The sequence below is a fragment of the Schistocerca americana genome, chromosome 3 (genome assembly GCF_021461395.2).
Source record: "Schistocerca americana isolate TAMUIC-IGC-003095 chromosome 3, iqSchAmer2.1, whole genome shotgun sequence".
Classification (NCBI taxonomy): Eukaryota; Metazoa; Arthropoda; class Insecta; order Orthoptera; family Acrididae; genus Schistocerca; species Schistocerca americana.
This window is the reverse complement of record NC_060121.1, coordinates 108,194,085-108,210,063: the sequence shown is the minus strand read 5'-3', so window position 1 is coordinate 108,210,063 and position 15,979 is coordinate 108,194,085. Positions and strand designations below refer to the sequence as shown.

Below are 15,979 nucleotides of genomic sequence, written 5' to 3'. Positions count from 1 at the left end.
CAGTTCATATCCAATAGATTGTGGTCAGACTCCACATCTGCCCCTGGAAATGTCTTACACTTTAAAACCTGGTTCCTAAATCTCTGTCTTACCATTATATAATCTATCTGATACCTTCTAGTATCTCTAGGATTCTTCCATGTATACAACCTTCTTTTGTGATTCTTGAACCAAGTGTTAGCAATGATTAAGTTATGCTCTGTGCAAAATTCTACCAGATGGCTTCCTCTTTCATTTCTCTCCCCCAATCCATATTCATCCACTATGTTTCCTTCTCTCCCTTTTCCTACTCTCGAATTCCAGTCACCCATGACTATTAAATTTTCGTCTCCCTTCACTACCTGAATAATTTCTTTTATCTCATCATACATTTCATCAATTTCTTCATCATCTGCAGAGCTAGTTGGCATATAAACTTGTACTACTGTAGTAGGCATGGGTTTCGTGTCTGTCTTGGCCACAATAATGCGTTCATTATGCTATTGGTAGTAGCTTGCCCGCACTCCTATTTTTTTATTCATTATTAAACCTACTCCTGCATTACCCCCATTTGATTTTGTATTTATAACCCTGCATTCACCCGACCAAAAGTCTTGTTCCTCCTGCCACCGAACTTCACTAATTCCCACTATATCTAACTTTAAAGTATCCATTTCCCTTTTTAAATTTTCTAGCCTACCTGCACGATTAAGGGATCTAACATTCCACGCTCCCATTCGTAGAACGCCAGTTTTCTTTCTCCTGATAACAACGTCCTCTTGAGTAGTCCCCGCCCGAAGATCCGAATGGGGGACTGTTTGACCTCCGGAATATTTTACCCAAGAGGACGCCATCATCATTTTCCTACTTCACATTCAAATCGTTAACTGCTTCCATTGTGCTTTAATTGTCATGATAACGATGATGACGATGATTAGACGCTCTGCCAAGCGGGCAGGTCGATCGCAGCTAGTTATCATTCAGCTCCTCCCAGTTTTCTGCCACTTTTCCTGCATATGATGAATGTGTCTTGATGTTGTCATGTATCTGGTACTTTCTTCTACCTCGTGTCCTCTTCTGAGACACCATTCCCCCTAGTGCAACATTTATTGTACATTTTCTTCTCATTCTGTGTCTTCCCTTTGCTCCTCTTAATATTATTTATCTTTTGACATTCATACCTTCTAACACACTCAGGGATTTAAATATTCATTCATACTTTCTATTTTTTTCGAGACCCACATCTCAAAAACCTCTAAGCATTTCTCCTCGCTCTGTCACACTGTCCATGTCTCAGCACGATATAGCGCAACATTCTGTAGAAAAGACTTCACTATCTTTTATCTTAAATGTTTATCTAATGGATCACAGAATGCATTCCTCATTCTGTAAAGTCAACAACTGTCTTTTTTTTCGATTTCTTGTTCACGTTTCACGTTACTGGTAATTTTGCAGGAGAAGTACCAGAAGTTATCATCTTCTACCCCTAGCCCATCACAAATTTTCACTTTTACCTTCCATGATTGCTCTGTAAAATAATTGCCTCAGTTTTTTGATTTTATCTGCATTCCCCGTTCCTCACCACTGGTGTCCACTTCTTTTAACGTACTGTTAATTGACTTTTTATTTTCAGTCAGTAATACCAGCAAGTCTCACAACATTTGTATGTTTCATCCACAGTACTGCAGTAACAGTAGCAAAAAAGTCTTTCTTTCGGTTACAGCAATAATATACTCTGTTTCTGGAAGATAATTGTTGTATGGATCCAGTCTCAGTTTTCATGTAATAACGGTTTCGTACACGATTACAACAGCCTATGTATCGTACGTACCTGCAAAGTCACACGCTTTCGCAATAACGTTTGTAAATTCAAACAACCAAAAGACTGACAGTACACAAACGAGTTATATGGGAGTTAAGAGAAATAATTAATCATGTCTACTTCACGATTGTCTTGCGATACTTGGTTAGGGACGCCGCTTAGAAAACATAGGTGGTAGTCAGACAAGGCTGTAGTATTCCATTTGCCTCAACAGCGTTTTTGGATTCGAAAGCTATCTTGATGGAATTGCCTCCCTGCTCATCACTAACAGCTCCAAGGTGATCCACGAGGAAGTCCAAATGAAATCCAAAGCGACATTTGACGTCACATAAGGTATGGTGTCAGTAGTTCTTGTCCAATATCGCGATAGGTGCGTGCCCTATGGTGACCTAAAGAGCACTTGCAGACACTTGTGAAAGTCAATCACGCTATTCGTTCAACTTCATTAACACCATTCAGATAATGTTCGTCAGAATTTAATTTCCTAATTACCTGTGCTACAAGTATTGCTAATTTTAATTTTATTTCAATGATGCGTGCAAATGTCTCTCCCTAGAAGATAAATCAACAAGAGATTTTTCCCACAGTTTCTAAGAAAAAGCCACATTTTAATGTGCAGTGCAGATGCATTTTTCTTCAACCAGCGAGAGGAGTGTTCACAAATTTGTTCTGTCCAGGCAGTAACGCTTACTGAAAAGACAATCGTTTCCCAGTGACAGTGGTTTTTCTGTCTCTGCTGTCCCATACGTGGTAGAAATCAGCAGGGCTTTATGTACGTGAGCTGTATGCTGGACAAATTTGTATTTATCTTGATATTTTCACATATTCCCTGTTAGTATTTCTTGCACTGGATAAATGCGAGTAGCAAATTGCAGTTCTCGTATGTCTCTTTCAGATTAACTGCGTAAACAGTAGGAAAACAAGAAAATTATTTTCCCATTGTGAAAAAGTACTGCTTTGAGACTAAGCTGGAATCTGCGAACTAGCGCTACTTCCTCATGCGGAAATCATTGCCGACAGTCTCCATAAAGAAAGCCATGTCACCTATCTTCGAGGATTATTCAGAAAACAGCATTGTGGTCCATTTCATAACTTCAAGATTCCATCGTTACAATCACGAATCCATTGTTTTGAATGAGGTATCAGTTGAGAGACCAGACAAATGTGTTGTTCCTGAAGATGGGCATCAGCCTTTCCTGCAGTTGCAGGGGCAACAGTTTGGATGATGCGAACGGCTGAAAGGAAGGGGAAACTAGAGTCATAATTTTTTGCGAGCACATGCATCTATACTGAATGGTTAAATGATGAGGCCTCCTCTTACGTAAAATATTCCCGAGGTAAAATAGTCCCCTATTCTGATCTCCGTCGGGGACTGCTCAGGAGGAGGTCGTCATCAGGGGGAACAGAACTGGAATTCTACGGATCGGTGCGTGGAATGTTCGATCCAATATTCAGGCATGTAGGTTAAAAATTTAAAGAGGGAAATGGATAGGTTGAAGGTAGATATAGTGGTAATTAGTAAAGTGAGGTGAGACCAGGAAAAAGAGGTCTGGTCAGTTTGATGAAAAAAAATTTAATATATAAATATTTCTTTATTATGTAAAAGAAAAATGAAGATGTTAATGGATTTGAATATTATTGTTAATTACTCTTTCAGTACGAACTTTGTTGTAGAACCCCTTATTTACGTGTGGTAATAAAGATTCATCTAGACAGAATTTAGCACATTTAAAATTACGTGAACCTTAGCAATTCTCTCATGCTGATAAATTCATACTAACTGATTAATAACATTTATTTGAAAATTGTATAAATTAAATTTTTTGTACGTATTTCGGCCTTGGCACACATTTTCTAAATGCAGTTGTTTTTTAAATATCTACTGAATTCTTTCCCGGCGTTAGCTATGGAACACAAGACTGTCAATACTAGCATAAAGTGTTTAAATATTGCCAAGCCGACCTGAACGTTTAATTGTCATTGACAAAACTCACTTCACCATACGTTTAAGTTATTTGCTTTAGAAATTGAAAGAACCAACAGATTAACAACTTGAACGTTAATTATCCGCCTATGAATGCACAAATGTAAAACCAGTAATAAATTTCGTCAGCCCCAGGATCGCTGTAAAAGAAAAATATTTCGTAATACACTGCTAATTTTATCTGCTCCCGATTTAAGGGCTTGGTTAATTTTTTTTTTAGCGGAACAATTTTTTTTAAATATGCCGCCGCTGCAAATCGTTCGTTCGCGGCACAGCCCAGCAACACCAACGATAATCGCTAAAAATGTTGAAAATTCTTTAAAGAAATATTATAGATGACATGGGCAAGCTAATTTACATTAGTAATACACAATTTTGATAAATTACAATGTATTTACACCAAAAAAATAATTAAACTTACATTACTTTGTAATTTCTCCTCTAATGGCGGCTAAAGATAGATACAGATAAAAGAAGTCTACTCATTGATAAAATGCTACTTCACAGGTTCCTCTCTCTCTCTGCTCTCGAGGAAGACGACAAAGAATGCACATTATGTATCCCTATTTATACTCTTGCTGATTGTGAATGTCTCTTTGTAATCTTACAACACTATTTTCCTCTGTGGCTGTATTTTACATTATTTTCATCGCAGACATTAACACACTTCGTAATTAGATTATGAGTATAGAAATATTACAATCATAAATGCATCGAAAATATTATTACAGAAAATGTTACAATAATAACGAATGTCCATTATGCAAAATAAAATAATATTTTTTGTTAAACAATTACAGTACATACGAATTGCTTCATAGTGGCGTACATAGTACAATTAAATGTCATTTCATTTTATTAATAGTGTGTGTGGTGCCAGGGAACGTTACATTGCCCCCTGGCAGCATTTGGCAAAGAGTTTCTATACTTTCCCACAATGGTGCCAGTAACGTTCTTTACAATTCTGTTTTTTATGGAATGGCCCTTTTAATTAGTCCCAGGGATATATGTGTTCATGGCTCCCCCATTTGGGCGAAGGCAGACAGGAAACCTGGGTAAAACTGTGCTGGAGCCCAGCCATTCCAGTTGGTTCATGATTAATCTTGTCTCTTTAACAGTCATTCTTTTGAAATGATTTAGCAGTTTGTCATCAACGGTTACATAATATCGCAGTCACACACAGTTCAACGAAAGTTTCTTGTGTGTGTTTAACAACTGGTAATTATCATTTTTGCGATATACTGCAAGGTCACTTATCCTAGGATATATCACTTAAATTTTTGAAGTCATTTAGTACAACGTCACTTTTCATAATGTTCTCACTACCTACGTATTACAAATCCACCTCCTACGCTTGTTAGTGTTCATTTTCTCTCGTCCATTTACGGGTATACATAATAAGTGTTCAATGTTTGTCAAAAATCGAGTTCATTGACATGTCATGCAGTTTGAGTAAATATTTTGGAATGTGTCAATAATGCTGTAGTTGGTGAGCGGTGTGGAGTGATTGTTGAGCAGCGCTCGGGGCGGCGCGTCGGCTCCGTGTAGGTCACCGCCCCCGGTGTTGACAGCTACGGCGCGGAGAGGCGTGTGGCTGTCTGGTCTGCTACGGGCTGCTGCGGCCGCTGCATGGCTGAAGTAGCCGGATGCGTGTTGTCTATCAGCTCGCCCGTGTGACATCTTCTTGCAGTGCTCCAGCAAACATGCAACAAGTTCACAAACAGTGTACTATCCTTATGGGCATTTTTCCTGCTGTGGGAAAGGACGCACACAGTTATTGGCAGTTATAATTCAGTAGGCCTTCACTAGTCTGGTTTGCACAATGTTTCGTTGTCACAGTAACGCGTTTTATGGGCACACAATATTTTTTCACCATGTCATGACTTGTCATTAGTCACACGGAAGTTTTCACCTTAGAACAAAATGTATCTCTGTAGTCAATGAGCTTTCCTGGCGTCCCTTGACACACAAAGAGTTATAGTTTGACAATAGCTTGGTCCACCGTCTGTTATCGGTTCACTGTTCGTGTCGTGTTAGTTCCTTGTCCATTTGCACACACGTCGATGCTACAGTTTTTTATTGCTTGTTCGAAACAACCTCGTGACGTATTGCTGCAGGTTTATCAGTCACTGTCAGTCTCTGCCACACAATACTGGACTTTTGTTCAAGTTTTTTCAGTTACAATGTCCGTCGTGCAATTTTTTGTAACAGCACATTCGTAACTTCTTTGTTCGCTCTTTACCAAGGTGTGTGATAATTGCGTACATGGTAACATATATTAAAATTTCGTATTAGTTTGCCGAATAATCATCTATATTTATGTTCAAGTAGTTTTTATTTGTGCATTCCAGCCGGATTCAGGCATATTGTTCAATAACTCCTTTGAAATTATGTCTCACTTTACTTGCAAGGTCCTACGTAACTACAGTGTAGTCTCTGCAGGCTAAAATTGACTTGGACTGTATCAGGCTAGCTCTTTTTACTGATTCGATCTGCATATGCTTCAATTGAAGCTGCTTTGTGCGTAACTCTGCGTTACTTAAATTTGCAATAAGTTTGCCTCCCATGGTGCCCTCGGGCCACTACTGGGTGCATTACCCTCTTTGATAATACTGGTTGAGAATAAAGTTCTCAGGGTTTCATATTATTGATATTATTGTGGGTTCGAATCTGTCAATCTGACAGCCATACACACACACACACACACACACACACACACACACACACACACACAAAAACACACACACACACACACACACACACACACACACACACACATATATATATATATATATATATATATATATATATATAATAGAAAAGACTGTACCAAGAAATATTTCAAGTTTGACACACATATGGAATATCATGCAGTACACAAACTAATCACTACTAAAATGTTCCTCCTGACTGATCTCTGTCACAATTTAACACTACAAATAATTGCACTAGTCAGGTTATCTATGCAGACATTTAGAGCGTGTTTAAGCTAACACTATTTAAAAAGAAGACTTAACACAAATAATCATAAACAAAAGAGAAAGTCAATCATATTCTTATAACTAAATACTTCTACATTAGTACATTATCTCAACAGATCACACAACATTAATGTTCATTCATTTCCAAAAGAATGATGTACCTTTTTACACATAACACATAGGACTATTAGTCATTTACTGTAGGAATATTTTCACATCCTTACGCGGATACAGTCTCCGTACTCTCCCTGAATGGTGATCTGCTAAGAGATAGCTACTATTTCCTTCTTGGACCAAGGAATGGAGTATGAGGCTCGACTGTACGTTTTGTGAGGCTTTACCTCGATATTGTATTGATATCTCTTAACAATTCCTGGTCGTTCTGAAAATACATCTGCATAGGTAGATAATAACTGTACCAAATTCTGCTGTTGCATTGAGTTCAAATTTTCGGACTGTGATACTTTGTTCACAAGTGCGTCCACATTTTCTTTTAATTGATCACTTTGTACGTCTGGATAATAGAGATTTTGTCCTAGAGAATGATTGTCTAAATGTAGTATCCACTGATTCCTACATTTTATGTTAATAGCATTACAATTAGGCACAGGTACCTCTTCAGATCTGAGCATGGACAATTCTATCCTCCTACCCGTGTTCATCAAACTTAATTTTCCCCGAGAAAGGTCGATTACTGGGTCCTTTTCTCTCAAAAAATCTACCCCCAAAATGCAGGCTACCTTTAAACCCTTTACTACCAGGAACGAGCACGCTATGGCTTCTCCCCTTATATACATCTCTACCCGCACTTGGAGTTTAATTATTTGTCGCTGTGCACTGATGGCTCCAGTGACTTTGCAATTGTTCACAGGAAAAGTCAGCATACGCTTTTCTTTCCCCAGTACTCTGAATAAGTCCATACTCATGACACTGACGGTAGCACCTGTATCTACGATTGCTTGCACATCAATATTGTTCATTTTGATCTCTATTATCGCTTGTACTTTGTGTTTGTGCTCCTTTATGCACGTGGGTGGTTCGGTTATTAATTCATGTCCCATCTGTACCCCGTCATTATACCTGAGGATACAGACTTCCGATGTTTTATTCTGTGTGGGGCTGCTCTCACTCCAAACCTCAGCCGACGATGGAGAGCGTATCTCGGCTGAATCTAGTTTGTTAGATTATTATTGGTGGATGGGTGTGGCTGCTCTGTGTCACTGACCTCCACTATGTGTAAGTTGTGTTGCGTCGGCCGCCACGGTTGCGCAATTGGCGCATTTTGTGGTGGCGGTCGGTTATTGTCATATCTTTCACTGTTTTGCCGGCCCGGACTGGGCCTCTGGTTCTGTGGCCAAGTTCGGTTTGCATCGTTATTGGTATTGGTGTTCCACGGCCCCCTGGAATTTTTCCATCTACCATTGCTTGGTGGGCCTGTTTCATATCGGTCATCGAATCTCCTTTTCCGGTCATTATTCACCGGCGGACTATTGCCGTTCCGGTCGCTACCTCTATTCCCGTTTTGTACATAATCTTGTCTTCTATTGTTACCTCCGCCGTTCCCATTATTTGGTGGAGGCGTGTTATTTCGACCATTTCTGTGACCGTTTCCGTTACTTCTAGCCTGTTCAGAGGCTGCCTTAACACCCTCCTGAATCAGGTCAATTGAGTCCAGAACAGACAAGAAATGTTCCATGTCGTTCTCCGGTACATGTATAAGTTTTTCCTTTGCGTGTATCGGCATGTGTGATTTCAAAAGTCTGATTAAATCCCGGGATGAAATCTGCTCGTCCCAGTAACGGGTCTTATTAATGTATTTCTCAAAATATTTTCGCAAATTGCCTAATCGTGGAGAATACGGCTCTGGATTATATACCTCTTTCGGTAATCTCTTCTGAATACATGTTGACCAATATTTGGCCAAGAATACCTTTTCAAATTGCTCATGTGTGTCGCAACTGTCAGCTGCTTCGGTTGCCCATAATGCAGCATCTCCTTGTATGTAAGACATAACGAACTGTATTTTCTGTGTATGACTCCAAACGCCAGGAAAAATGTTTCTAAATCCCTTGATAAATACTACAGGGTGGACAGATTTCTTCTCCGTTGTAAAGGTCTGAAACTGTCGGTTTTTAATCAGGCTTTCTTCTATCACTATTTTGGAGTGACATTTATTTGTTTCGCTAACATTGGTTGCCTGTTCTGTCTCGCAGTCACAATTTTTCACAGCTGTATTTATACGCCTATCATTGTTGGACCTGGCTGGCGTGACACACGCATGTGCGTCGCCGTGCAACAAGCTGTTTTCCAGGTCCGCAAGACGACGATTGACATTGTGCTGCCACAGCGGAATGTCAGTGTGCACCGCCCTTTTTAGGTCCTGCACTTCCGCGCTCGAACCCAAGTCCTTGGCCTCAATCGCGGCGTGCACGTTCTCGTCTATTTTTTTTGTAAATTCGGTTTCAATTTTGTTCGCCTGTTCGGACATTTTCTGCTCTATTGCTAGACTTGTGTCAATTTCTAATTAATCCATCCTGTTAGCCTGTACACTGATTTCACCCACGACACTGCCGTTAGCCACCTGGATATTATCTACTCTTTCGCTCAGTTCTTGCACCGCTTTGGGTATGGTTTCATAGTTTTGTCCCAAACTAACAATCTCATTTTGCATAGCTTCCAAAGATTGCATTAACTGCAAGTCTCTCTCATGCTGGCATCGATCACACTCTGCTTGTTTAGCATCACGTTCCGTTTCTCGTTCTGCTTGTTCATGCATAAACGTAGCTTGGAAATTGAGTATGCGCTCGAACATAACTCTTAATGACTGCACTTCTGACACCTCACCACTCTCTGGTCCGTGTCTAGTGCTTGTGGGTGGCACAGTATTTCTACTTTCAACTGAATCACTGGCTGGCAGTGGCAAAATTTCTTGCCCTTCTGCCCCCAGATTCTCACATTGTACTTCCTGAACTACGCCACTAACTTTACTTTGTGCCCCACTTTCTAACTCGGTATCACTGCCTGCTAACTGTTGCTCATTATCCATATTTATATTTTCCTGACTACGCAATCTAACCGTAGTCAACATAAGAAACAAAATCTGAACTAAATATCCTAACACTCAGGTTTCACTGACATAACCACACAAGAAATGGTCATTTGTTGAAACACACTTATTATATATACTACGATGACTAACTACTCAAATGTCCTGTTAGTTAAAAAAAAGATCACTAACAACAAGCACACCACTAATGATCCGAGAATACCGCACTGAGGATACTTTACTACCCACAGGACATCTACACTGTAGCTTTGCCTTTTGGAGATCTATCTTGGGTATTGTGGTAGGTAATTAATCTTTTGATATAATGAGCTCTCTTCTTCAGCTTGCCTCTGGGTATATAGTGTTGTCATGCAAAAAATCATATACAGGTATTACCACACAATAATTGTTAGGCAATACATACAATACACGAAAAAATTATTAATTGTCCTCCAACAAAGTTCGACTACAATAATTCCCTAATTATCTCATGGGTATTTTGTGGCCACTGGTTATTCGGGCCCCACGTTGTTGGGCGCCAATTTGATGAAAAAAAAATTATATTTATATATAAAAATGAAAATGGATAAAATGAAGAAGAAAATATAATATATATATATATTTGATGAAAAAATATATAATATCTATATATATTTCTTTATTATGTAAAAGAAAAATAAAGATGTTAATGGATTTTAATATTTTTGTTAATTACTCTTTCAGTGCGAACTTTGTTGTAGAACCCCTTATTTACTTGTGGTAATAAAGATTCATTTAGACAGAATTAAGCACATTTAAAATTACGTGAACCTTAGCAACCCTCTCATGCTGATAAATTCATACTAACTGATTAATAACATTTATTGTATAAATTAAATTTTTTTTGCGTATTTCGGCCATGGCACACATTTTCTAAATGCAGTGGTTTTTTAAATATTTACTGAATTCTTTCCCGGCGTTAGCTATGGAACACAAGACTGTCTATGCTAGCATAAAATGTATAAATATTGCCAAGCCGACCTGAACGTTTAATTATCATTGACAAAACACACTTCACTACACGTTTAAGTAATTTGCTTCAGAAATTGAAAGAACCAACAGATTAACAACTTGAACGTTAATTATCCGCCTATGAATACACGAATGTAAAACCAGTAATAAATTCCGTCAGCCCCAGGATCGCTGTAAAAGAAAAATATTTCGTAATTCACTGCTAAGTTTATCTGCTCCCGATTTAAGGGTTAGGTTAATTTTTTCTTTAGCGGAGCAAATTTTTTTTAAATATGCCGCCGCTGCAAATTGTTCGGTCGCGGCACAGCCCAGCAACACCAACGATAATCGCTAAAAATGCTGAAAATTCTTTAAAGAAATATTATAGATGACATGGGCAAGCTAATTTACATTAGTAATACACAATTTGGATAAATTATAACGTATTTAGACCACAACAATAATTAAACTTACATTACTTTGTAATTTCTCCTCTAATGGCAGCTAAAGATAGATACAGGCAGAAGAAGTCTACTCATTGATAAAATGCTACGTCACAGGTTCCTCTCTCTCTCAGCTCTCGAGGAAGACGACAAAGAATGCACATTATGTATCCCTATTTATACTCTTGCTGATTGTGAATGTCTCTTTGTAATCTTACAGCATTATTTTCCTCTGTGCTGTATTTTACATTCTTTTCATCGCAGACATTAACACACTTCGTAATTAGATTATGAGTATAGAAATATTACAATCATAAATACATCGAGAATATTATTACAGAAAATATTACAATAATAACGAATGTCCTTTATACAAAATTTAATAATATTTCTTTTTTAAACAATTACAGTACATACGAATTGCTTCATAGTGGCGTACATAGTACAATTAAATGTCATTTCATTTTATTAATAGTGTGTGTGCTGCCAGGGAACGTTACATCAGGTGTATACAGACTTATAAATACAAAGTCATACAGGAGTAATGCAGAAGTGGGTTTAATAATGAACAAGGAAACGGGAATGCGGGTAACCTACTCAGTATAGTGAACACATTGTCGTAACCAAGATACACAAAGCCGACAGCTACAACGATAAGACAAGTTTACATGCCAACTAGCTCCGCAGATGATGGAGAGATTGAAGAAGTTCGATGAGATAAAAGAAATTTTTCAGCTAGTTGGAGGACACGAGAATATAATTTTCACAGGGTGCTGGGATACGATAGAAGGGAAAGGTAGCGAAGGAAAAATAGTAGGGGAATAAGAACTGATGGAAAGGAATGAAAGATGAAGTCGCCAGGTAGAATTTGGCACAGAGCATAATTTAATCGTAGCCGACACTTAGTTTAGGAACCATAAAAGAATGTAGTTAAGGTGAAAGAGACTTAGAGACATCGGAAGTTTCAGACTGTTCATATACTTCTTAGACAGAGATTTAGGAACCAGATTTTAAATTGTAAGACATTTCCAGAGATAGATGTGGACTCTGACCACAATTTATTGGTTATGAACTGTATATTGAACCGGAAGGAACTACAAGACTGTAGGAATTGAAGGAGACGGGACCTGTATAAACTGAAAGATCCAGAAATTGTAGAGAGTTTCAGAGAGAGCATTAGGGAACGATTGACAAGAACGGGCAAAAGAAATACAGTAGAAGAAGAATGGGTAACTTTAAGAGATGAAATACTGAAGGCAGAGAAGGATGAAGTAGGTAGAAAGACGAGGCCCAGTAGAACTCCTTTAATTGATGAAAGTATAAAACTTAATAATGCAGCAAAGGAAGCAGGCGAAAGTGAGTACAGAAATTCAGAAAATGAGATTACATGAAGTGAAAAATCCCAGATGGAAAATCAGTCCTAAGCAAAGAAGGGAAAGCTGAAGGTGGAAGGAGTATAGAGAGGTTCTATATAAGGGAGATGAACTGGAAAGCAATATTATAGGAAGGGCAGTGGACGTAGATGAAGATGAGATGGGAGACATGAGACTGTGAGAAGAATTTGACAGACCTCTGAAAGATCTAAGACTAAACATGCACCTGGAGTAGACGATTTTCTATAAGAACTACTGACAGCCTCGGGAGAGCCACCAACAACAAAACTCTTCCATTTGATGTGCAAGATGTATAGAGACAGACGAAATACCCTCAGACTTAAAGAAGGATGTAGTAATTCCAATTGCAAAGAAAGCAGTTGCTGACAGCAGTAAAAATTAGCAAACTATCAGTTTATTAAATTATGGTGGCGAATTACTAACACGAATTCTTTATAGAAGAATAGAAAAACGGGTAGAAATCGACATCGCAGAAGATCAGTTTGGATTGAGGAGAAGTATAGGAACACCTCGACCTATCTTCGAATATACACTCCTGGAAATGGAAAAAAGAACACATTTACACCGGTGTGTCAGACCCACCATACTTACTCCGGACACTGCGAGGGGGCTGTACAAGCAATGATCACACGCACGGCACAGCGGACACACCAGGAACCGCGGTGTTGGCCGTCGAATGGCGCTAGCTGCGCAGCATTTGTGCACCGCCGCCGTCAGTGTCAGCCAGTTTGCCGTGGCATACGGAGCTCCATCGCAGTCTTTAACACTGGTAGCATGCCGCGACAGCGTGGACGTGAACCGTATGTGCAGTTGACGGACTTTGAGCGAGGGCGTATAGTGGGCATGCGGGAGGCCGGGTGGACGTACCACCGAATTGCTCAACACGTGGGGCGTGAGGTCTCCACAGTACATCGATGTTGTCGCCAGTGGTCGGCGGAAGGTGCACGTGCCCGTCGACCAGGGACCGGACCGCAGCGACGCACGGATGCACGCCAAGACCGTAGGATCCTACGCAGTGCCGTAGGGGACCGCACCGCCACTTCCCAGCAAATTAAGGACACTGTTGCTCCTGGGGTATCGGCGAGGACCATTCCCAACCGTCTCCATGAAGCTGGGCTACGGTCCCGCACACCGTTAGGCCGTCTTCCGCTCACGCCCCAACATCGTGCAGCCCGCCTCCAGTGGTGTCGCGACAGGCGTGAATGGAGGGACGAATGGAGACGTGTCGTCTTCAGCGATGAGAGTCGCTACTACCTTGGTGCCAATGATGGTCGTAGGCGTGTTTGGCGCCGTGCAGGTGAGCGCCACAATCAGGACTGCATACGACCGAGGCACACAGGGCCAACACCCGGCATCATGGTGTGGGGAGCGATCTCCTACACTGGCCGTACACCACTGGTGATAGTCGAGGGGACACTGAATAGTGCACGGTACATCCAAACCGTCATCGAACCCATCGTTCTACCATTCCTAGACCGGCAAGGGAACTTGCTGTTCCAACAGGACAATGCACGTCCGCATGTATCCCCTGCCACCCAACGTGCTCTAGAAGGTGTAAGTCAACTACCCTGGCCAGCAAGATCTCCGGATCTGTCCCCCATTGAGCATGTTTGGGACTGGATGAAGCGTCGTCTCGCGGTCTGCACGTCCAGCACGAACGCTGGTCCAACTGAGGCGCCAGGTGGAAATGGCATGGCAAGCCGTTCCACAGGACTACATCCAGCATCTTTACGATCGTCTCCATGGGAGAATAGCAGCCTGCATTGCTGCGAAAGGTGGATATACACTGTACTAGTGCCGACATTGTGCATGCTCTGTTGCCTGTGTCTATGTGCCTGCGGTTCTGTCAGTGTGATCATGTGATGTATCTGACCCCAGGAATGTGTCAATAAAGTTTCCCCTTCCTGGGAGAATGAATTCACGGTGTTCTTATTTCAATTTCCAGGAGTGTAGATTAAGGAAAGGCAAACCTCCGTTTATAACTTCTAAAGGCTGCAGGGGTAAAATATACGGAGCGAAAGGATATTTACAACTTATAGAGAAACGAGACAGCTGTTGTAATAGTGGAAAGACAATGGAAGGGAAGCAGTGGTTGATAAGGGTGTGAGACAAGATTGTAGCCAATCCCAGATGTTAGTCAATATACATTGAACAAACAGTGAAAGAAACCAAGGAAAATTTGGAGTAGGAATTAAAGTTCAGGGAGAAGAAATTGTAATTCTGTCAGAGACAGCAAAGGACTTAGAAGAGCAATTAAACGGAATGGGCAATGTCTTGAAAGAAGGATATAAGATGAACATCAGCAAAAGCAAAACCGGTGTAATGGAATGTAGTCATATGAAATTAGATAATGCTAATGGAATCAGATAGGAAACGAGACAAAGTAGTGGATGACTTTTGCTATTTGGCAGCAAAATAAATGATGATGGCCGAAACAGATAGGATGTAAAACGTAGTCTGGCAATGGCGGGAAAAGTATTTCTGAAGAAAAGACATTTTTTAAGATTGAATGTAGATTTAACATTCAGGAAGTCCTTTTTCTGAAGGTATTTGTCTGGAGTGTAGCCATCTGTGGAAGTGAATCATGGAAGATAAACAGTTTAGACGAAAAGCGAATAGAAACTTTCTAAATGTGGTGCTACAGAAGAGTGTTGAAGGTCATATGGGTCGATTACGTAACTTATGGGAAAGTACTGAAGAGAATTTGGGATATAAGAAATCTGTGCACAACTTGACTAAAAGAAGGAAATTGATAGGACACTTTATGAGATATCAAGGGATCCCCATTTTAGTACTGGAGGGAAATGTGAGGGAAATAACTGTAGTGGGAGACCAAAAGATGAATACGGTAAGCAGATTCTGAAAGTCGGTAGGTTGCAGTAGTTATTCGGAGATGAAGAGGCTATCACAGAATAGAGTAGCAGGGAGAGCTGCATCTAAACAGTCTCCGGACTGAAGACTACAACGTCAAAAACAAATTGTTGTCAGACGAATTGCTGAATTAAACTGTCCAGCATTAACAACTTCTCCGACAGTGCCGAGTATTCATGAAATGAACTATGTCTCCCTAAGTGTGTCATCAGTAATTGATTATAGCAGTTTCAACTGCTGATGAATTATTGTGTTCGTTGGACATAAAACCTGATCATATCGTCAGAAATAAGGTTAGCTAGTATGACGCAAAACGCAGTACATGCAAAGGCTAACCTTTGTTTCAATCGGAACATGCTGAAGCATTTTTCAGACTAATGTATTGAGCACGGTTCCCTACATATCCACGGGCTGTGTATCACGTTTGAAAGCGGTTAGAGCGCTGAACTTATCTGGATATCAACAGAAA

At 40.1% G+C, this 15,979-nt stretch overlaps 1 protein-coding gene across 1 annotated transcript in view; it reads left to right on the top strand.

Annotated features, from left to right (window-relative positions):
• Window positions 1-15,979, top strand: part of LOC124605901 (arylsulfatase B-like) — a 105,228-nt gene that overhangs the window by 12,430 nt on the left and 76,819 nt on the right. The window lies entirely within an intron of this gene.